Consider the following 24,419-nt stretch of genomic DNA (forward strand, 5'->3'; position numbering starts at 1 on the left):
TTTATGGTCAACTGATCATTAAGATGCCGAGAACACATAATGGGAAACGACAGTCTCTTCAATAGATAGTGCTAGGAAAATAGGATGTTTACCTGTAGAAGAATGACATTTAACTTTTATCTTATATCATATTAAAATCAACTCAAAATTACATTAAAAACTTAAACCTAAGCACCCAAACTGTACAGTTTCTAGGAGAAAACATAGGGCAGAATGTCTATGACATTGGTTTTGATAATGTTTTAGGTACAAATGTAAAAGACCAGGCAACAAAAGCAAAAACAAACGAGATGACATAAAACTAAAAATCTCCATAGAAACAATCAATAAAAAAGCTCCCTATACAATAGAGAAAATATCTGTGAATCATACATTTGGCAAGGGGTTAAGAACTAAAATAGATAAGCAACTCAAACAACTCAATAGCAAGAAATAGTCAAGAAAGGTCAAAAGGACCTGAAAACAAATTTCTCAAAAGATGACATATAAATGATCAACAGGTAAAAGAGAAAATGCTCAATGTCACTAATGATCAGGAAAATGCAAATCAAAGCCACAATAAGTTATCATACCATAGCTTTTAGGATAGCTATTATCAAAAAGGATGAAAGATGACATATGTTGGCAAGGAGGTGGAGATAAGGGAATCTTTGACACTGCTGGTGGGAATATAAGTTATTACAGCCAGTATGGATAACAATATAAATGTTCCTCATTAAGTTAAAAATAGAACATATGATCCAGCAATATTGCTCTGGGTATATAGCCAAAAGAATTTAAATCAGTATGTCAAAGACATATCCTCACTTCCATGTTCACTGTAGCATTATTCACCATAGCCAAGATATAGAAACAATAGAAGTGTCTGTGTATTAATGAATGAATGGATAGAAAATGTGGCATATATACAAAATGGGGTGCTTTTCAGTTATATAAAGAAGGAAATCTTGCCATTTACAACAACCTGGTGGCATCTGGAATATATACATATATAGAGAGATCAAAATGGTTAAAACAGTTAATTTAAGGAAATTATTTCTATTGAAAAAAATCACAGAACAAACAATGCATATAATTTTAATTTTTAAAAAATATTTTTTAAACCAAGATGTAAACATTATAAAGTTACAAGTATGGTGATTTCAGAAGGTAAGTTCAATTGCCTTTAGAAAAAGAGGATTGATTACTTCTATCATCTTATTATCCTGGATTGATACCTCAGTAGTAACAAATTTTAAAAGAGATGAATTCCTTTCTGGAATTAGGATGGTATATTTCATATTTTATTTATAGTGCCTTCAATTAAGATCTGGAGGACTAAGAGGATTATTCCAAATGAAGATTAAATATTAGTCAATATCTACATATTTACTTATTTTATTAATATATCCAAGTATTCCACATAGCCTCCATATCTTGTCTTACAAACTGCCCCAATTTGGAATACTCTCTCCACGAATTTCACATTTGCATTTACTGGATGACACTTTTAACATGGCTGAAAAATTTGACAAAATGAACTTAAAATCTATTACAAACACAAGAAAAAATAGGGTTCAAAGGTTTTCATCAATAAAATTAAATGAGAAAAAAAGTGAAGATGAAAACACAAGAATTTTTTTTAACATTTAAATTTTTTCTATAGGAAGTCACAAGGAATGAAAAAAAGACGCATATTTGAGATCACTGTTCAAACCAGAACTCTGGATTTTTCACCAGAAAAAAAAAACCTAATACATCAAATTTAAGATAGATACAAATAAGACAAAAATACGGAAGAGAAGTAGAAGTAGAAAATTTTATTTGCTGGTACTACTGTTTTCTTTAAGAGGTTTGTCACCAATCTAGTTAGATTTGAGTTCCTGGTTCCATCCTTTGCAAATTAAAATTTCCTAAGCCTCAATTTTCTCCTCTGTAAATTGGACATAATAGTATTATTTAATTTAGAGGGTTGTTGTGGAAATTAAATGAAATGGCTGGCCTGAGGTACAAGGCTACCAACTGCCAAGCATAGAGTGGAATACTCCTTACATATGATCCTATTACATTAGGGAGAAGAATCAAAACTAAGAACAACTGGAAATGTAAAACAAAACAAAACAGAAATCCAGAATCAGACTTTAATTCTAAATAATTTCTTTCACAGTATTTCTTTGACGGAGCAGTAAAGGACTGAGTGCCTTCAAAGGCAATTTAAGTAAAGTACCTCAGAACTAGTAGGGATGCCATTCACAGTTTTCTTTAATTTAAACCAATAAAGTTTTGGATTTCCTGCTTTCTGTGATTATCTTGGGCTGAGGTTTACGGCAATGATGAAGATCTCTGGTGTGCTGGACAAGCTCCTCATGCTTTTTTATGCCAATTCATGGTCTTGCTGATTTGTCTGTAACCTGTTCTGCATCTAGGCTCCAGCTCTGAACTCCTGCTGTGAATGAGCAGCAACCCCAACCAAATGCAAATTGTTCCTAGGATATGGCTGTCCTGCTCCATAGCTGAGGAGGATTACTTTGAGTTCCTTGATATTCTTTTTGTGGCAGTATAGTTAATGAATACCCATCAGCTATTCACATTAAAAGTTCCATTATACATGATTTGGTGCATTTAGATTTCATAGCTATATCGCAGTAATATGCTACTGTCAAAGAAGGTTTCTAATAAACTTCATGGTGAAAAGGAGAGAGTGAAATAGCCATGAATCTAAAAGGCCAGTGGGACAGAAATGCTCAACGTCACGTGAAGTTAAATACTTGGCAATCCATCTAAGAGGGTTATCTAGAGGCAGTTTTCCCTTCTTGGACCATTGAAGTATTATTTCTTCCTGTGAAGTACAGGAATTAACTTATAAATTACAAATGGTACAGGAACCTCAACCCAATGATCTGACTACTTGATGATTTCACTGCCTCTTAGAAGTGAGACTTAATGTCTGTTAATATCACCTTTTATCATTTTCAATATGATCTTTTAAAATGAAGATCTTACTACACTTTTCCATATTTATGCACTCTTTGAGTGAGATAAAGGGCCTCTCCACATTTCAAATTTGTAATAAGGGCACTTTTAAAGAAATAAAATCTTGCAATTCTTAAACAGATAAACTTTTAAACTTGCATTCAAAAGAAATTATGGGTAGGACCATCAATATAGAGTTACATGGACCCTAAAGGTTCCCCAAACCAATATTACCAAAAGGCCATTCAAACCTCAGAAGTGATTCTGATTCCTAGAGCCCATTAGCAGAGTTTTTTAATTAATCACTCTGGTCTAGCTCTTGAGAACTTGCATTTCTAATGAGTTGCCAAATGTTCCTCCTGCTGCCAGTTCAGTAACTATACTTGTGAGCTGAGACAATTTGACTTGATTACTGTACACTTCATGTCAAAGTTCATAAAACTAAAAAGATACAAGAGAAGACAATGAGTGCATATATTAAAAAGACTGAAAGATCCCAAATCAATGAACTAATGCTACATCTCAAACTCCTAGAAAAACAAGAACAAGCAAATCCCAAAACAAATAGAAGGAGAGAAATAATAAAAATAAGAGCTGAAATCAACGAAATAGAAACCAAAAAAACCATGCAAAGAATTAATGAAACAAAAAGTTGGTTCTTTGAAAAAATAAACAAGATCGATAGACCCCTGGCAAACCTGACTAAAATGAGGAGAGAAAAAACCCAAATTAGTAGAATCAGGAATGCAAAACAGGAGATAACAACAAATACCATGAAAGTCGAGGAAATCATCAGAAACTACTTTGAGAACCTTTATTCAAATAAATTTGAAAATTTTAATGAAATGGACAGATTTCTAGATACATATGATCATCCAAAACTGAACCAAGAAGAAATTAATCACCTGAATAGATCTATAACACAAAATGAAATTGAAGCAGCAATCAAGAGTCTCCCCAAAAACAAAAGTCCAGGACCTAATGGATTCTCTGCTGAATTCTATCAGACCTTTAAAGAAGAACTGATACCAACCCTCCTTAAACTGTTCCACGAAATAGAAAGGGAAGGAAAACTGCCAAACACATATTATGAAGCCAGTATTACACTTATCCCAAAACCAGGCAAAGACACCTCCAAAAACGAGAACTATAGGCCAATCTCCTTAATGAATATTGACGTAAAAATCCTCAACAAAATAATGGCAAACCGAATTCAACAACACATCAAAAAGATCATTCACCACGACCAAGTAGGCTTCATCCCAGGGATGCAGGGGTGGTTCAACATACAAAAATCAATAAACATAATAAACCACATTAACAGAAGCAAAGACAAAAACCACTTGATCATCTCAGTAGAGGCAGAAAAAGCCTTTGATAAGATCCAACACCATTTCATGATAAAAGCTCTAAGAAAACTAGGAATAGAAGGAAAGTTCCTCAACATTATAAAAGCTATATATGACAAACCTACAGCCAGCATTATACTTAACGGAGAAAAACTGAAACCATTCCCTCTAAAATCAGGAACCAGACAAGGATGCCCACTATCTCCACTCCTATTCAACATAGTACTGGAATTCCTAGCCAGAGCAATTAGGCAAGAAGAAGGAATAAAAGGAATACAAATAGGTAAAGAAACTGTCAAAATATCCCTATTTGCAGATGACATGATCCTATACCTTAAAGACCCAAAAAACTCTACTCAGAAGCTTCTAGACATCATCAATAGCTATAGCAAGGTAGCAGGATATAAAATCAACATAGAAAAATCATTAGCATTTCTATACACTAATAATGAGCAAACTGAAAAAGAATACATGAAAATAATTCCATTTACAATAGCCTCAAACAAAATCAAATACCTAGGTGTAAACCTAACAAAAGATGTAAAAGACCCCTACAAGGAAAACTATACACTTCTGAAGAAAGAGATTGAGGAAGACTATAGAAAGTGGAGAGATCTCCCATGCTCATGGATTGGTAGAATCAACATAGTAAAAATGTCGATACTCCCAAAAGTAATCTATATGTTTAATGCAATTCCCATCAAAATTCCAATGACATTCATTAAAGAGATCGAAAGATCTACCATGAAATTTATATGGAAACACAGGAAGCCACGAATAGCCAAGGCAATACTCAGTCAAAAGAACAATGCAGGAGGTATCACAAAACCTGACTTCAAACTATATTACAAAGCAGTAGCAATAAAAACAGCATGGTACTGGCACAAAAACAGACATGAAGACCAGTGGAACAGAATAGAGGACCCACATATGAAGCCACAAAGCTATAACCAACTTGTCTTTGACAAAGGAGCTAAAAATATACGATGGAGAAATAGCAGCCTCTTCAACAAAAACTGCTGGGAAAACTGGTTAGCAGGCTGCAAAAAACTGAAACTAGATCCATGTATATCACCCTATACCAATATTAACTCAAAATGGATCAAGGATCTTAATATCAGACCACAAACTCTAAAGTTGATACAGGAAAGAGTAGGAAATACTCTGGAATTAGTAGGTATAGGTAAGAACTTTCTCAATGAAACCCCAGCAGCACAGCAACTGAGAGATAGCATAGATAAATGGGACCTCATAAAACCAAAAAGCTTCTGTTCATCAAAAGAAATGGTCTCTAAACTGAAGAGAACACCCACAGAGTGGGAGAAAATATTTGCCAACTATACATCAGACAAAGGACTGATAACCAGAATATACAGGGAACTTAAAAAACTAAATTCTCCCAAAACTAATAAACCAATAAAGAAATGGGCAAGTGAACTAAACAGAACTTTCTCAAAAGAAGAAATTCAAATGGCCAGAAAACACATGAAAAAATGCTCACCATCTCTAGCAATAAAGGAAATGCAAATTAAAACCATGCTAAGATTCCACCTCACCCGTTAGAATAGCCATCATCAGCAACACCACCAACAATAGGTGTTGGCGAGGATGCAAGGAAAAAGGAACCCCCTTATACTGTTGGTGGGAATGTAAACTAGTACAACCACTCTGGAAAAAAATTTGGAGGCTACTTAAAAAGGTAGACATTGATCTACCATTTAATCCAGCAATACCACTCTTGGGGATATACCGAAAAGACTGTGACACAGGTTACTCCAGAGGCACCTGCACACCCATGTTTATTGCGGCACTATTCACAATAGCCAAGTTATGGAAACAGCCAAGATGCCCCACCACTGACGAATGGATTAAGAAAATGTGGTATGTATACACAATGGAATTTTATGCAGCCATGAAGAAGAACGAAATGTTATCATTCACTGGTAAATGGATGGAATTGGAGAACATCGTTCTGAGTAAGGTTAGCCTGGCCCAAAAGACCAAAAATCGTATGTTCTCCCTCGTATGTGGACATTAGATCAAGGGCAAACACCACAATGGGAATGGACTCTGAGCACATGATAAAAGCGAGAGCACACAAGGGAGGGGTTAGGATAGGTAAGAAACCTAAAAAACTAGCTAGCATTTGTTGCCCTTAACGCAGAGAAACTAAAGCAGATACCTTAAAAGCAACTGGAAAAGGGGACCAGGAACTAGAGAAAAGGTGAGATCAAAAAGAATTAACCTAGAAGGTAACACACACACACAGGAAATCAATGTGAGTCAATGCCCTGTATAGCTATCCTTATCTCAACCAGCAAAAACCCTTGTTCCTTCCTATTATTGCTTATAGTCTTCTCTACAACAAAATTAGAAATAAGGGCAAAATAGTTTCTGCTGGGTATTGAGGGGGTGGGTGGTGAGGGAGGGGGCGGAGTGGGTGGTAAGGGAGGGGGTGGGGGCAGGGGGAAGAAATGACCCAAGCCTTGTTTGCACATATGAATAATAAAATTTTAAAAAAAAAAGAATTCTTAGTAAATGCCAGTGGGATTCTTTTTATAAAACCTAAGCAACTAAGTCTGCATTAATTTTCCAAGTCTCAGTTTCTGTGTACATTGATATCTTACACAGTAAATGTCACACAACACAGCTATAGCTCAAGTGAGAACAAAATGGAGAAATTTACTGCTAAGAACCACAGAAGGGAGATACTTTCTTTGCCAAAGGCTAAGTATTTCAAACACTGCACAGAATGAGATGAACTCTGAAAATCTAGGTAGACCAGCAGAAACATTCTGTGTGCTAAGAGCAGTAAATAGGAAATTAAAAAACAAAAAACCAAAATCTACAGCATTTTTTCCTCCTGTGTATTGTTTTTGATGCTTTTCTCTTGGTGAATACGTATTGAACTAGGCAAGTAACCTGCCTTTACTACATACGTTTATGTGAGCATTGACTCTGAGCTATATAATCATTTTGCTGTATATTGACCAAAAGGTTGCATTTGATAAATATGGCAGTCAGCCAGAGTCATTTATTTTTTCAAAAAACTTAAAAAATTGAAAACATTAAAAAAATCTCTTAAAACAGGTTACTAAAAAATAACATGGTATTTCACCCATGTAAAAACATGCACAAACACAGAATAACTCAAGCCAGTGTATTCAGTCATACAAAAGTTAAGTAAAAGCACATCATTCACAGAATATTCATACATACATACATACATACACAAAAGGTATAATGTTTTTCAGTATAATGTTTCTCCTAGGTATTGTTAAATGTTCGGGTGTAAGACACTATGCTTCCTAATTAGATTACCCAAAATAGTCTAATCTGGAAGTTGTCAATACACAAAAAAGTCAAAGCTACAAAGAAAACTAACAGGTATTCTGTCTGAATTCTAACCATCATTCTTCTCATCTTCTTAATTAGAACACAGTATTTCTATGTACCACATAGTATAGTACAGTCATTATTGAAGAGTTATTTGGTTGCAGTCAATTCATCTATAATGAGACTCCACTATTTTCAATCCTTATCCAGCAAAGTACCAATGAAAATATTCTTCTTCATAAAACAAGTGTACACATTCAAAAATTATTTTACTTACTGCTTTTACAAGGCCAAGGAAAATCAGTTAGCATGAATGACATTTGGGATATAAGGGCAACAGTAAATTTTGATTAGAAATACATAAATTTATTTCAAATATTTTTTACATTGCTTTAAAACAGAATTTTTTAAACATCAATTTAAAACAGAATTCTGGAGAATAAGTCACACATATGGAAATCTACAGAATGTTCTCAATATGACTCTGCTATACTACCAGGTTGAAATACCACTTCTCTATTCTACTGGCTCAAATAAATAGGTGGCAATGTAACACTTTCTACTGAGATCCTATATATGGTAATGAAAATTCTCAGGTCAATTCTGTAGCACTGCCACATTATAAATAAGAAAGAAACTGATCATTTCAAATTTATTCCTGCACTGACAAATGACAAAAATAATAGGACTTATAAAAATGTCACCTAAAGTTTATAGCTTATCAAAATAGCTTATCCACATTTCTTCATGATAAGAAAATTTCTACGACCTTTATAAACAAGGTGACATCAGCTGAGCCTGGTGAAACAAACTTATAATCTCAGCACTGGAAAGGTGGAGGCAGGAGAAAGGGTTTGAGGCCAGCCTGGAAACCTGGCTCAAAAAAAGGGCTGGAGAGTAAAGTTAGTGGTACAGTGCTTACCTAGCAAGTACAAGGCTCTGATTCAATCCCCAGTAATGCAAAAAGTCAAAACAAAAAAATATGTCAAGAGATAAAATTCTAAAATACATTTATTACCACTACTTACTATGTTTGCAATTATACTTTTCAAAATATGTTAACCAAAGCAGGATGAACAATGGGTAAATTTAAGACTCAACCATGTGCATAATCATACTTTCTACATTTCTACTAAGGTGGCTTATTTATCATTCCTACATTTTCTAAGAGCTACACGTAAACTAAATCTGGAGAATTATAAAGCATATCTTTTACCACTCCAGAGTTTTCAAGAGTTACTTTTTTGTTGTTGTTTTTAAACTTTGGCTCGTGCATGCTAAGTTTATGCTGTACAACTGAGTTTCGTTACTAGCCCCACTAGCTTCCTTCTCATGTTTTCCTCAGCTTCAAACCCTCACAGGTGTCTACCTCTCATTAACTCTGCAGAATGTATTTCTGACCAACCTTATTTCACCAACAGTAGTGATGATTATTTACGGAATTCTTTTAATTTCTACATACATAATTACAGAAGAAGGAAGTGATATTAATAATTCATTCCTACATATAGCTCAATTTCCAGTCAAATGTTTTTCAACCTTAGAGGTAGTTCATAAATGTTTTCCAGTGTGTATGCCCAACCAGCTTAAGCTCTTCATTTTAGGCTGGTTCTAACTGCAGTCTTTCAGACTAACAGACTGCTAACCATTGAGGGAAAGGCAACCTTGATGGAATAGTGGTCCCTCAAGTCATATTTCTTTTAATGAAGTTTGGATAATTTACCAAATACCTTTCTGCTTGCTGACTAGCAACAGCATACAACATTAAACAGTACACTTAAATTTATAATATACTATTTTAAAAGAATTATCAAATCTTTTAAGGGTATAGATCATGAGACTTGCTTTGGAATATCAACTTGGAGAATACACTGCTAAATAAATTACTATTGAATTAATCTAATGTATGTTTCAAAAACAGATGATTACTTCACTAAATAATACTGCTCTCTTAAGTCACTCATGAATCCTTTTATGTCACAAACTTTAGGTACTAAATTTATTGTCAGCTGTGTAAAACAGAATATAATTTTCCTGGCGATATTGTTATGATGTGCTAACATTTCATGATTAAATTCCTTTCTCCCAAGAAATAATATGATGAAAATATAGATTTGGCATATTTGCATATATGCGAACATATGTATACCTAACAATGAACTATTTTGTGAGTGTTTACTTATTGCAAGGCCCTGTGACAAGGATTATAAAGAAGATGAAGAATTTTAAAACTTGCTTTTCTCTTCAAGAAGCTTGCAAGCTTGTTGGAATCAGTCACACACAACAAACATACACACACCAGATAAGCAGTATCAGTTCAAAATAAGGGATACATTTACATATTTAGTAAAGAGTATCTAGTTTATAGGAATGTCAACTGAGCACAGACATTTTAAATTACTTTCCCAAAACCACACAGCTTCCTTACAGCAGCAGTAGCTATTAGGTAAGTTTTAGCACACATGGAACAACAACAAAAAATAACACATGGATGTGCTCTGAAAGAAAATGATCAGTATCCCCAGATGATCAAGATTCAGAATCCATTTCTCTTTAAATCTCTCTCTGTATACACTTGGTGTTTTTGTAAACACCTTTAAGACCATAAAATGATTTTTTTTTCTCATTAAAAATATATGTTTAGGGTCTGGAAAAATTGCTCAAGTAGTAGAGTGTTAACCTAGCAAGCACAAAGCCCTAACTTCAAACCCAAATACTGTCAAAAAAAAAAAGAAAGTATGTGTATGTTAAGAATAGAAACTTTGGAATTCTAATAAGAAGTCATGTGGATAAAGGTTGTGAAGGAAAATGACAAAACAATTCTTTGGTCTTTTGAAGCAGGCTAAAAATAGGGAAAGATGTCATGGACTACTCAGACCTCATGGTAAACTTCTTATCTCAGCCCAATGCGACAAAAAGCCTGGGGGTGATTCGGCCCTCCATTATCTCTCAGATAGAAACATGAATATTGATCACATCCAACCCACCATCCTCCAGCTCTCCCCTCTCTCTCTCCCCCTTTCCTCCTTCCCTACTCCTCTTAATCTCTCTCTCTCCCAGGTAGGGCCACCAGTGCTTTTTGGGATCCCTTCCTTTCCTTTTTTCTGAGCATGTTTCCATCCTACCTGGCCCACCAAGTCAGAAGGGGCCACCACTGCTTTTTGTAAAGCCTTTCCCTTAAATTTAATAAACTCTATTACTTTCCTTACCACTTCCGTATGTTCAGCCTGGATTTTTCCACCACAAAGAATCTGAGACTCTTCTGATTAGGTGGAGCCTACAACACTTTCAATATTTAATAAAACAATCCAAAAACTAAACCAAAACATAGTTAAAATATCCTAGGGTGGCAGGGGTTGGGGGGATGGGGGTGTTGTGTTTCAGGGATTTGATTGCTAGCATTACACACATACACACAAAAGCTCTAGCAGCAGCATTTGAACAAAGGGACAGATTAATACTCTAAACAAATAAAAGTTAATACAAAAGAAAAGAGGCTAGAAAATTCTACAATAGTTCTGCATAAGTACCTGTAAGTATAAGTGAGCAACTGTAAAAAACTTATAATTGCAAAAAAGGAGGTAAACATATCTTGATAACATGAAAATAAGCATACAATAAAAATGCAGTAGATACGTAGAAGTAGTAATTTATTCATTTTTTCAGATTTGGGTAACAATGTCTAAAATTGAAAAAATGCAATATAAAGAAAATTTTAAGCCAAAGACTAGAATATTTTATAAAATTATCTCTTGGGCTTAATAAATATCCAAAATTCAGCAATTCCTACAATTTTTATTTGATTAAATTCAAAATAGATCCTGTTACTTCAAAATACTTGTCATTTCAAAGAACACGAACTTTCCACATTTATGTATTTATAAATATATACTTATGTATATATAAATAAAATATATACACTATACATACACATTTATGTATACATAAATGTAAAGTATACTTACACACGTCTCATTTCTCCTATAACTACCTTAAGGTACAAAACCAAAAATAAAACTACTAGATATAAAACTGTTTGCAAACAAAAACCAAGTACCTCAGCTAAATAATAAAAAATTAGTCTAGATCAAGTATAGTAAATTTTAAAGAAAATGAATTCAAGTATTTTGAATTAAATGCCTTTTGCATGAAGCATTACAAAAACAGAGGGAAGTTTTGTTTTGGTTAATGCAAACTAGGTGTAGTGAGGTACCTTACACAAGTATGTCAGGAATCTACTTATGTTTCAAGTGAAATGACAACGCAATGAGAAAGAAACATTAGATGAACAGGAGCTATAAAACTGTATGCTGCCAAAACATTTACAAGAAAAAATATGTGGTAAAAATACAAAAGCACACAATTTTCCAATCAGTTTGCAGGAACAACTTATATTAAAAAAGATGAAATTTACAATAATAATTCTTGATGAAACTGAAACTGAAAAGTTAAAAGCATGATAATTTAAAAACACACAAATGATCATATATTCTTTTAATAGCTTTTTTTTTTTTTTGAGAAAAACACCTAAAGTTCCAGTAGATGGGGACTCTTCCTTGTGAACTCTTTGTAAGTTAAAAAGAATTATAACCACTGCTCTCTTTTTAGAGAAAGACTGAAGAAAACGCCAAAGCCAATACCACTATTACCCACCCTTTAATTTAGGAAGAAGGTTAAAATTCTACTACTATTCACCTGCTGTCTTACTCTGTATAGTTAAAATTATTCAAACAAGGATAAGAATAGACCAAAGGGTAGAACTTTACCTGTCTTAAGACAAATGTTCTTGGTCAGATAAGCAACCAAATGTAAAACAAAAAGTACTTGAGAAGAAATTTATAGATGGTTTCCATATTTTGTTACTGTCTTTTCAGATGAAATTGAGAAAAAAAACTATTTTTTAGCCAGCTAGAATTAAATTTCACACTGTCCTCAGTTGGAGTCTTTGTAGTGACATATATTTAAGCAAGATTGTGATGAGGGAAATAAGGGAAAACATATGTATAAATTTTGAGCTAACAGATAAGCAAACATTTTATACTATAATATAATAGTATAATTAATAGTATGGTATAATTTATAGTTAAAAATTATCTATATAAATATGCAGACTTAGGCAAGACCCTGTCTCAAAACTACTCAATGCAAAAGGGCTGAGTGTCTCACCTGCCTAGCAAGTACAAGGCCCTGAGTTCAACACCCCTAGTACAAAAAAAAAAAAGAGATGAAGAGGTTGTAGTAAGTGGAACTAACACCTACCAAAGGTATGAGCAAACATCAGTACAGACCTCAGTTTTGTGCAGCCTTTTACCCAACGATTCCACATTAGGACATTACTCAATTAGAAACAATCACAGATTTGCACAGAAATAATCATAAATATGAGGATGTTAATTTTTGGTTCAAAAAAGATCAAGGCTGTAAGATCTGGTATGTTAAGGCAGCTGAAATCTGATTCTATCATCATGAGACAAAAGCTGGATAAATAGCAAACAACCATTAGGTCCAATAGAACTGGGCAGGTATGAAGAATCACAACTTATCCGGCAGATAATATAGTTTCTGTATTGGAAGCAGTTTCACAGTATTGCTGAAGACTCAATGTAGACAAGCTTGACTGTTAAAAACTCAAGAGAACCCAGTCTTAGGGAAGTCTGAATGCCTTCCTAAGTTTACCTTTTGGAATCTTACCAGGTCATCACAGAGAAAATCAGAGAAAAATACCCTCCTGTGGGAGCAAGGACAGGAAGAGGAGTAAACATAATGAAACACACCAAGGGCACTGTAACCCAACTGTTTTCTTTTTTTTTTTTAAATCGGAGTCTAATATACCTTAGGAAGGGAAATACCCAACTCACATGACTTTTACCATGCCTGACACACTTAAAAAGAGAGGGAACTGAAAGATATCTGTGAAAGTAACAGCTCAGAGACACATGATAACACAAAAAAGGTGACACCTATGAAAGGACTATAGAATAGTAGGACTATAACCCATACATCAATAAGGATTCCTGTGTACTTCACAGACCTTATTTAAGAAATCCCTAAGAAAACCAAAAGAAAACACATGAGACAAAAATGAGGATACAAGAGACAAAATTGAGGACACAAGAGAAAACTTTAACTCTGGACCTGCAACTATAGCAATTAATAAATATAAGCTTAACTGAACTATATAAACATAAAATCTCACTCACTACAGATTTATTTACCTCTAGTCCTTACACCTACATGATGTCTGGCTTTCAATAAAAAACATAAAGCACACAAAGAGATGAACAAAAACCACAAGAAGTGGAATCAGATGTGGCAGAAATTGAGTTAGAATTTTAAAACAGTTAAGATTAAAATGCTGGAGGAAAGGAAAAAATACTGAGGGGTGAAGAGTATCAGAGTGTACCACTCTGAAAAGGGGAAAATGTAAATATAATGGAGGGGGGTGAACCTGTTCAAAGTACACTGTACATGTGTATGGAATTGTCACAATGAATCCCCTCATAATAAAATGATGTTTGTATGTTAATTAATTAAATGTATGTTAATTCAAAAATAAAATAAAATTTAAAACAAAAAAAACCCCACAAATAAGCAAAAATTTGCTATACTAAAGCTGTAATGGAAAAAAACAAAACCAAACACAACCTACAATTTACAGCTGGATAGGGTAAGCATAGAGATAGAAACTTTTAAGAAGGAAAAAAATGGAAATGTTAGAAGTCAAAAAACACAACAGAAACAACGTATGCCTTTAATGAGCTTACCGATGTAGACATGTTCCAGAAAAGACTCAGACAGGCTTATGTTATGTCAATAGTAACTTGATTTGAAATGAAAAGAGAAAGAAAACAATGGAAAATATAAACAACTGTAAGATAATTATAAAAGGTGTAATATGTATATCAAAAACACTGGAACAAGAGAGAAAAGAACATACGTATCTGAATAATGACTAAAAGCTTTCTCCAAAATTACTTAACTCAGCAAACTGCAGATTGAAGACAAACAAAATTCTTAAGAAGGCAAAAGAAAAACAACACTTCATCCATAAAGGAGTTAAGATAATTATATCAGACTTCTCTTTAGAAACCATGTAAGCAAGAAGAAAGCAGAGTAAGATATTTAGAGTGCTGAAAGACAAAACAAAACCTAAATTTTATGCCAACTAAAATTATCCCTCAAAACTGAAGTTGAGGCCAGATGCAGTGACTTATGTCTGTAACCACAGATACTCAGGAGGGAGACATCAGGATAATGGTGGTTGGAGGCCAGCTTGGGCAAAAAGTTCATAAGACTCCATGCCAACCAATAAAAAGCTGAGCAAGGTGGCCATCTGTGAGAACAGATAGGTGGACTGGAGTCCAGGTCAGCTGGGGCACAAACAGTAGACTCTATTAGAAAAATAATGAAAGCATGGTGGTAGGAGACTTTAATACTCCTCTATAACCAATAGATAGGTCATCCAGACAAAAAAAATCAATAAACTCTAGAACTGAATGATACCATAGAACAAATGGAGCTGTCAGACATCTACAGAGTATTATGTCCTGCAACAACACAATATACATTCTTCTCAGCAGCCAAAGGAACTTTCTCCAAACTATACCATATGTTACATCACAAAGCAAGTTTTAACAAATATAAGAAAACTGAATAATCCCTTGCATACTGTCTGACCACAACACTATAAAACTTGAACTCAGTAACAAAAGAAACAGCAGAAAATACCAAAAAACCTGGAGACTGAACACATTGCTCCAGCATCAGAGAGTCACCCAAGAAATAAGCAAGTAAATCAAAAAAGTTCCTAGAAGTCAATGAGAAAAGCACAGTATATCAGAACCTATAGGACACAACAAAGGCAGTCCAAAAGGGAAAGTTTATAGCCATGAATGCCTATATTAAAACCAAAGAAAGATATCAAATAAATGACCTACTGCAGCATCTCAAACTCCTAGAAAAACAAGAACAAGCTAAATTCCAAACAAGCAGAAGGAGAAAAGGGTGTAGGAGGGTGAATATGATGCAAATATTGTGTACCAATGTATGTATATGGAAAAATGAGATGTGTTAAAACTATTCCAGGAATTGGGGGGAAGAGAGGAAATAAAGGAGAATGATGGAGGAGTGAATTTAACTATGATATATTTGATATATTGAAAGAATTTTTATGAATGCCACAATGTACCCTCAGTATAATAACTTTTAAAAAATTTTAAAAAAAGAAAGAAAAATAAGGAAAGAAAAAAAGGGCCAGAGGTGTATTTCAGATGGTGGGGCCCCTGGCATAGCAAGCAGAAGGCCCTGAGTTCAAACCCTAGTACTGCAAACAAAAAAGTGAAGTTCAATACTTAACTTTCCCAAACAGGCAAAAATTGAGGGAATATTTTGCTGGTAAACCTACCCTGCAAGATATGTTAAAAGAAGTTCTTCAGAAAGAACAAAATTATGGATGTCACAAATTCAGCTCTACATTAAAAGAAGAAGAGTGTTAGGAAAGGAAGAAGCAAAGATAAAATATTAAATTTCTTATTCTTAATTTAGCTAAGTTTGTTCAAAATAATAAAAGCAAAAAAATGTATTCAATAATTAATGGATGAGTGAAATGACTAACAAAAATGTAATAGGGATGCTAGGGAAGAACTGAAAATACTCTGTTTTATGGTACTTGCACCCTCATTAAGTGGCACAATGTTATTTGAAGAGTAGACTTGGACTGGCTAAAAATGTATATTGTAAATTCTTTAACTAAACCACTAAAAATTTTTTTAAAAAACTTGCCTAGTGCCAAGAAGGGTATAATATGGGATAAGGTGACTCCCCTTCTATAGGCAGAACCTTTTAAAAGCTATTTTGGCTGGTTCTTTTGGTATTAAAACTATGTATCCTTAAATAACTTCTTGTTCTTTCAATTTTAGGCATTATTATTATTGATGTGGATTTACCCTTTTTCCACAAACACCTTAGACATTTGAACATTTTCTCACATTTAATATAGTACATACATTACTAAACCACATGAAAATACATGAAGTAGAGCTAAGTGCATTAACAAGGTTAAATCTAGCAACATGAGGAAAAAAGACAAAAATTATTTATAATGTATACTCTGTTTACACATGGTATAAATAAAAGACAGGCAAAACTAATCATATACTGTTTTAGAGACATAGGTGGTTAAAAAATACTAGAAAGGAGAATAGTAAATAATTATTGTCTTGCTGATACCTTACTTTTTGGTGAATGATCACTCAGTGTTTGTATAATTTCTAAATATATGCCATTTGTTCCATCTTAAACCATCTTCTGGTTATCAACATTTCCTCTTCATTTATTCAGAAGTATAAAGTACTTTTTCCAGTTAGGTGTGTGTGTATTTTTTTTTTTTTAAAGCTGCATACCAAGTCACTTTTGTTCTGAGGACATTTGCCAATGCAGAAGATAAGGCTGAAAAACAAGGCTGAGCCACTGGAGGATTTTCTGGACTATGGTAAAGAAGTCAAAAGTACAAGGCTTGCTAAAGCTGGTACTCAGATAAACCATCATCCAATTTAAGTTGAGACATTAAGGGCAACATCAAAGAATAAAGGAAAATTAGATGTAGGATTCAAATGAATTTTAAGTCCTATGTAATATCATTTTATAACAGGAAGAATCTCAAGACTTGAATGTGAATAAAGTGGTTTGGAACTGATAGGAACCTAGGTGTCTTTCCTAGAAACGATGACTTATCAAAACTACCATGATCCTAGAAATTCATATATTCATACAATTTCTCAAAGACAACACTGACACATAACACAAGAAAAAAAAACATGAGCCAATAGAACTAGAATTATAAAAAATATTAGAAACTGGAATTATCTGTCACAGATAATAAATGAACTATGAATATCAAACATTGAAAATCAAGATTACAATTTTTAGCAGTAAACTAGAAACAGTAAGAAAGAACATAGCTGCTATTTTAAAAAAACCAAACGATGAGCTTATTCAAGAATTTCAATGAACTCAAAGCAGGATGAAGAATTACCCACATAAATATCACAGTGAAATATCAGAAAAACTATGACAAAGAAAGTATTTTCAAAGACAGATTTCCCTCAAAGTAGCAATAATAAGACCGACAACTGACTTTTTAAAAATCAGTAATGGAAGCAAAAACATAGTAGAATATTATCTTCAGAGTGGTGAAAAACCACCACAAATCTACAGCTTAATATCTCCAAAACATTTTTTAAGACTGAAGTCAAAACTAAGGTTTATAAGATAAGTGAGACATTTAGAGAATTGGTTAGTGGAATGTCTACACTAACTGCCACAAGGAAACTCCCTGTGTAGCTATCTTATACAAGCAAACATGTCATTTTTTTCTTTTTTACAAAATTGGAGAACAGGAGGGTGGAACAGATCCTGCCTGGGGGTGGGGGGAGTGCTGGTACTAGCTGGAGGGGTAGGAGATGGGGAAAGGATTGAAGGAGGGTGAATATACTGCAAATACTGTGTACACACACATATAAATAGAAAAATGATACCTGCTGAAACTGTTCCAGGAATGGGGGAAGGAAGGGATAAAGGAGAATGGTGGATGGGATGAATTCAAGACTGATATATTTGATATATTGTAAGAAGTTTTGTAAATGCCACAAGGTACTGCTACCCTGCACAACAATAAAAATATATTTAAAAGTGGTAAACATATTGGAACTTCTAACTCAACAATGATAGTTCAATAGAAATGCAGGTCACACAAATAATCAAAAATTTTGAGTACATACATCTATAAAAAGCAAAACAAGGAAAAAATAAAATTTCAACATGCAGTCATAATGAGAATCTGAGGTATTTTACATTATTTTCATGCTGTCTTAGAAATCTAGTATTTATAATTTACCAGAACATGTGGGATGCAACTTAGACAGATCTAAGAGGACAAGTATAGCTGTAAGTGCATTCATTAAAAAACCAGAGAGAAGCCAGGCACTGGTGACTCATGATTTGTAATGCTGGCTATCCAGGAGGCAGAGAGCATGAGGATCATGGTTCAAAGCCAGCCCTGGCAAATAGTTCGTGAGACCCTATCTCAAAAAATATCCAACACCAAAAAGGGTTGGTGGAATAGATCAAGTGGTAGTGCACCTGCCTAGCAAGTATGAGGTTTTGAGCTCAATCCCCAATATAAAAAAAACAAGTCAAACTCAAAATTAGTACAGAAAGAGATAATAAAGATCAGGAGACTCTATGAACAACACAAAGAATCAAGGAAGCAAAGAGTTAGTTCATTGAAGAGATAAGCAAGACTGACAAACACTTGAGCCAAACTAGCCAAAAGAAAAGTAAGGCCCAAGTAGATAAAATTAGAGATTTAAAAGGTTACCACCTTACAATACAAACCAGTGAAATCCAGAGGATTATTAGGGAATATACTGAAAATGATATATCAACAAGCAGCAAAATCTAGAAGAAATGAATAATTTCTATTCACATATGACCTACCAAAATTGACCCAAGAAGATAAAAACAACCCAAACAGATCACTAGAAGGAATGATATCGAAACAGTAATACAGAAACTCCCCAAAGAGGCTGGGCATGGTGTCTCACACATGTAATCCAAGATAACTGGGAAGCAGAGATAGGAGGATCACAGTTCCAGGCCAGCAAGGAAAAAAGTTATGTAGACAATACCGCAAAAAACAAGCCAGGGCAGGGCATGGTAATTCACATCTGTAATCCCAGCTACTTGAGGCTGGGAAGAATAGCCACCAGACTGAGCAAAAAACTAAACAAGACCCTATCCCAACAATAAAAAGCCATGCACAATAGTGCACGCCTGTCATCCCAGCTACATGAGTGGCATAATTAAGAGTATCACAGCCCAGGCCAGCCCAAACCTATTTAATAATAACCAAAACAGAGCTGGGGGCAAGCCTAGGAAGCAGGAAGTCCTGAGTTCAAACACGAGTACTGCAAAACAAACAAAAACAACAAAAACTCCAAACAAACAAAAAACAAGGAGGATACAGCGTGTGAAGGACTATCATCTCAGCTACTCATAACAACCCCTCCACCCCCCGAAAAAAAGAAAACCAAACAACAACAAAAACTTTTAACAAAGAAAAGGCCAGGACCAGGTGAATTCACAGCAGCCTTTAAAGAACTAACACATATGATCCTCAAACTATTCCATAAAACAGAAAGGGAAGGAAGACTACCAAACTCCTTCCATGAAGCTTCTAGTTACCCTGATACCAAAAGTGAATAAGGGTACATACAAACAAAAAACTATGGACAAATTTTCTTGAAGTATATAGTTCCAAAAATTCTCAGTAAAATAGATGCAGATTGAATTCAACAACACATTAAAATGATCAACCACAATGATCAAGTTGGGTGCATTCCGGGTATGCAATGGTTGTTCAACATGCATAAACTAATAAACATAATACAACACATAAATAGAATAAGAGATAAAAAAAATTACATGATCTTTTCAATAGATGCAGAAAAAGCCTGTGATAAAATTCAACAATGCTTCATAAAAGTCCTGAAGAAACAGAAAGAACACAATAGTAAAGGCTACATGTAACAAAACTGTAGCCAATAATGTGCTAAATGGAGAAAATCTGAAAGCATTTTCTCTTAAATCAGGAACAAAACAAACATTTTCACTGTCTCCACTGTTATTCCACATAGTGTTTAAACAGGCAGAGCAATAAGGTGAAAGAAAGAAATAAAAAATATACAAATAGGAAAGAAGTCAAATTGTCCCTACTTTCAGATGGTATGCTCTTATACTAAAAGACCCTAAAGACTCCTACACTAGAAAACTCTTACATCTAATAAAAACACTTTTGGCAAAGTTGCAGGATCCAAAATCAATACTGAAATTTCAGTAGCTTTTCTATATACCAATAGATAACATGCTGAGAAAATAATTTTAAAAAATCCTATTCGCAATAACCTTAAAAATAAACTCTAAGAATAAATCTAACAAGGATGTGGAAAACCATTACAAAGAAAACTATAAAACACTGAAAAAGGGGAATTGAAGAAGACACTAGAAGATAGAAAGACGTCCCATGTTCATGAATATTGTGCAGAACATTGTGAAAATGGCTATATTACCAAAAAAAAATTACAGATTTAATGCAATCCCCATCAAAAGCCCAAGAACATTCTTCACAGAGTTAGAAAAAAATGTAAAATTAATACAGCAACACAGACATAAAGCAATCCTAGGCAAAAAGAGCAATGCTGCAACCACGCAAGGCACGGAGGGAAATTCCACTCAAGCTTTCCCTGCCTGCCCTGAGCCTCTCGAGAATCCCAGAGAAGGTTGCAAGGTAAGTGACGGAGGGCGCAATGCCCTATATAAGCAGTGCTTCCCATGAAGCTGTCAAAATGCACACACCGAACTTCTCTTTCCCGGATAGGTGGCCTGCTTGGAGGGAGAGGAAGCAGTCACTAGTCACCTGCTGAGGCTCCTCAGATCCCATTTCTCTTTAACATTCTACCCATCAAGTACCCCATCCACAGTCCCCCTGGAAAGCTGGCCTCCTAGCACTCGCTGGAGCCATCAGGAAGTCAGTAGTCCACAAACCCACAGGGACGCTCCGAGACCGAGAGGGCCCGCCTGGTGTCGGCCTGTCCGGCCTAGACAAGCCTGGTCCTACCCACATCCCCAGTCTGCACAGCCTTCTATTCTCCCACTTTCAATCCCCCTTTGGCCGCTGGCGTCCTGACCTTCATTGTGAAGCCAGACAAACCCTTATCACCTCTGCCTTTACCAGAACAAAGACTGAATGCAGAGAGCGCGAAAACCGCTTCACAAGACCGCCTCGCACTGTCCTCCGCTCAGCTTCACCTGCTGCTGCCACCTTACACAACCCCTCCCGGCATACCCCGCGCACGCACCGCCTCTCCCACCCCGTCCCCTCCCCCCCAACACGTGATCGTCTTTCCCCGCCCACTTCCGTTCCTCCACTTTCCTTCAGGAGGGAGGAGGGAGTTGGGGGTGTTAGAAGAGTAGGGACTTCCTTCTCTACTCGCCCCCGCCCCTCTTACCCCCTGCTACAATGTCTTCCGGGTCGCGAACGCCTCAGCGCCTTCTGGGAAAACATCTCATTTCCTCCCCTCCCCCTCCTCCTGCCTTCAACCAACCAGCCTCCCGTCAGAGAGGGACATGCGCAGTGAGTGCCTCCTGTCTCTTCTACCCGAACCCCCCCTCCCCCCCAAGCAGAGAGACCCCAGCAGCAGCAGCAGCTGATGATGAAGAGAGAGGCAGTGGCAGAGGGGGGGCACCTTTTATTTCTATTTTTAAAGGGACAGGACACTAATTTTACCCCACTTCAACCTTGAATTGAGGGGGTGGGGGGAAAGGCGGCTGAGTTCCTTCCCCCACCCTCCAGCTCCGAGCTCTGAGAGGGAGATTGAGCCTGAGAGAGAAGGAGTTTCTTCTTCTTCGAAAACCCCCATCCACGACTCCTACCCCCTCACCCCTCCACTCGCCTCCCTCCGGAGCCCCCTCCACCCTCCTTCTCTTTGGCCGTGAGAGGAGGAGAGAAAGAGACCAAAAGCCTCTTAGCAACACAGACCCTTTGCTGCTGCTGCTGTTGCTGCTGCTGCTGCTGCTGCTGTTGCTGCTGCTGCTTGGCCCTGGCTGGAGACATCTCACTACACCCAGGAGCAGCCACTTCCCCAGCTCTCCTCCTCCTCCTTCGCCTCCTCCTCCTCCACTCCCCCCTTTATTACCCTTTGTGTCATCCTCCACAGCTCCAGGGAAGGCACTCAAAAGTGGGGGGCAGGAAAGGTAAGTGTGTCTGTGGGGGCTTCATTGCCTTCCTCTGGCTCTGACTTTCACTCCGGGGCAACAGTAGCACCAAACCTCATACGCAGTGGAGCTCCGGGGTGAGGAGGGGGTGGTGCTGGGGGGGAGGGAGGGGTTGGAGTGGGGAAGGATGTGTGAGCTGGGGTGTCCATCCTGTCAGGGGAGGAAGGGCACTTTTATTTTCATTTGCTGTTGTCAAAAGTGGTTTCTCTCCTCCAGCTAACATCTGATTGTGCCTTGCTCCAGTGGGGGAGAATACAAAAACAACCCCCTCCTTCCTCCAATGAGGCGCCAGGGAAAGAGACAGAAAGAGACACACTTTCTAGTTGTCACTAAAAATTTTTCATTTGGAGAGCTTTTTTTCTGTATCCCCAGGAAAAGCTCTACTGCATTTGTTTCTGAGTAGGAAAATGTCGGGATCTGGATTGTAGTGGAACTGCTTATCCATTTGTAGACCTGAGTGTTTCACCCTTTTTGCTCCTGTTTGTGGTTTGGATATTGAGTTTAGGGTTGGAAGACTTGACTGGTTTTTGCGTTAAAGGATTAATTTCTCCATTTTTCTTCTTGTCTGAATTGCATAGCAAATTTCAAATTTTAATTGATAGAGGCCTTTGGTTAAGTTTTGCTTTTATTTTAAATATTTGTTTCATGTATGAGTATATAAAGTTTAAAGCTCAAAATGCTCAAAGTTTAAATGCCAGTGCTATTGTGTTTTCCCACGTACATTCGTGGTATTTATTTTCCATAAGGTGAGAATATTAGTTGTTTCATAATTAGCTGGGTATTTTTCTAATTTTGTAACTTGTATGAACAAGTAGTCCCCATTGAAAACTTTATGTTCTCTGGCTGCATGGAAGGCCAAGCCTCTCCATCAATAGTTTGCTGAATTGGTACCACTTTCAGTTTTAACTGAATTATTTATTTACTGTTGTAAATTGAGATGAGTTTTTCGTCTTTGAGGGTACTGTACCAAATTGCTCACTTACTTATATGCAAAAGGAGACAAATTTCTAAAATATGTTTTTATGAGTCAAATTATGAAGTTGTAGTCAGTATATTAATTGTAGTAGAAACAAATGGAAAGATAAATTTGGGTTTTGTACAATAACAATCCTGATAAAAATCACTATTCTCCATTTTTACATTGTATGTTCTTGGTGAATAGCTTAAATTCAATGCTGTATTTTATTTCCCCAGTACTAGAAAATATGTTTCTGATGTAGGCCTTTTACTTAGGACTGACATTGGGAAATGGTACTTTGTTTCATATGTACATTTCTTCATTGTTTTCTTGAAGACATACGCACATTCATTCTCTCTCTCTTTCTTCTACACACTTTTTTTTTTTTGTGACTTCATTGGTGTCTCTGATCCCATAATTTATGTCAGCAAAAAATATTCTTCTGTAAAGCAGCAATTTTGTGATCAGACTGGCATTGTAAAAACGGCAATTTGATCAACTAGAGGGGATAGAAGAAACACAACTATAGAAGGATATTTGACATAAATATTATAAAAGACATGATAACTTTTACTTTTTATTTTCTTGATGATAAACCCAAGACATAATATACTCATATTTTAGTTACTGAAAAGCATTACATATGCAAAAACTTGTCCTGTAAAATTTTAATTACCAACTGTGTGCAAAAGTAGACATTTACACATAGGGAAAAAAACTGTGTAGCAGTAAACAATATGGTCTTATTTCTCTCATTTCTTTTTATAAATTTCAAGTTTCTTACCTTCCTCTAAGTCGTAATTGGTGCACTAAAGCAGAAATCTGTGCTAAGTTTAAGTTTTTCTCCCAACGTCAATACTACTCTTCCAAGTTCACCTAAGATTGTCCTCACATTAAAACCTCAGCAACCTTAATGTAAGAGAGACAAAATAAAACTTAGTGAAGAAATCAATTTTTTGAAAACGAATTGTATAGAAAATTGGGATACTAGT

At 35.7% G+C, this 24,419-nt stretch overlaps 2 protein-coding genes across 21 annotated transcripts in view; one reads left to right on the forward strand and one right to left on the reverse strand.

Annotated features, from left to right (window-relative positions):
• The window catches only part of Orc4 (origin recognition complex subunit 4), an 81,470-nt gene extending 58,946 nt beyond the window's left edge, over positions 1-22,524 (reverse strand). Inside the window, exon 1 of one of the 7 annotated variants that reach the window (XM_074070716.1) lies at positions 22,391-22,524. The gene's annotated coding sequence lies outside the window, so the exon portion shown is untranslated. Of the gene's footprint in view, positions 1-21,382; positions 21,548-22,233; positions 22,360-22,390 lie in introns of those variants that run through there. The other 6 variants (XM_074070715.1, XM_020167956.2, XM_074070718.1 and 3 more) reach the window with 6 other exon arrangements.
• The window catches only part of Mbd5 (methyl-CpG binding domain protein 5), a 384,589-nt gene continuing 381,798 nt past the window's right edge, over positions 21,629-24,419 (forward strand). For 6 of the 14 annotated variants that reach the window (XM_074070697.1, XM_074070700.1, XM_074070696.1 and 3 more), the window contains exon 1: positions 22,309-22,448. The gene's annotated coding sequence lies outside the window, so the exon portion shown is untranslated. Of the gene's footprint in view, positions 21,829-22,308; positions 22,449-24,419 lie in introns of those variants that run through there. The other 8 variants (XM_074070701.1, XM_074070707.1, XM_074070706.1 and 5 more) reach the window with 4 other exon arrangements.

Source organism: Castor canadensis, chromosome 4 (assembly GCF_047511655.1).
Source record: "Castor canadensis chromosome 4, mCasCan1.hap1v2, whole genome shotgun sequence".
Classification (NCBI taxonomy): Eukaryota; Metazoa; Chordata; class Mammalia; order Rodentia; family Castoridae; genus Castor; species Castor canadensis.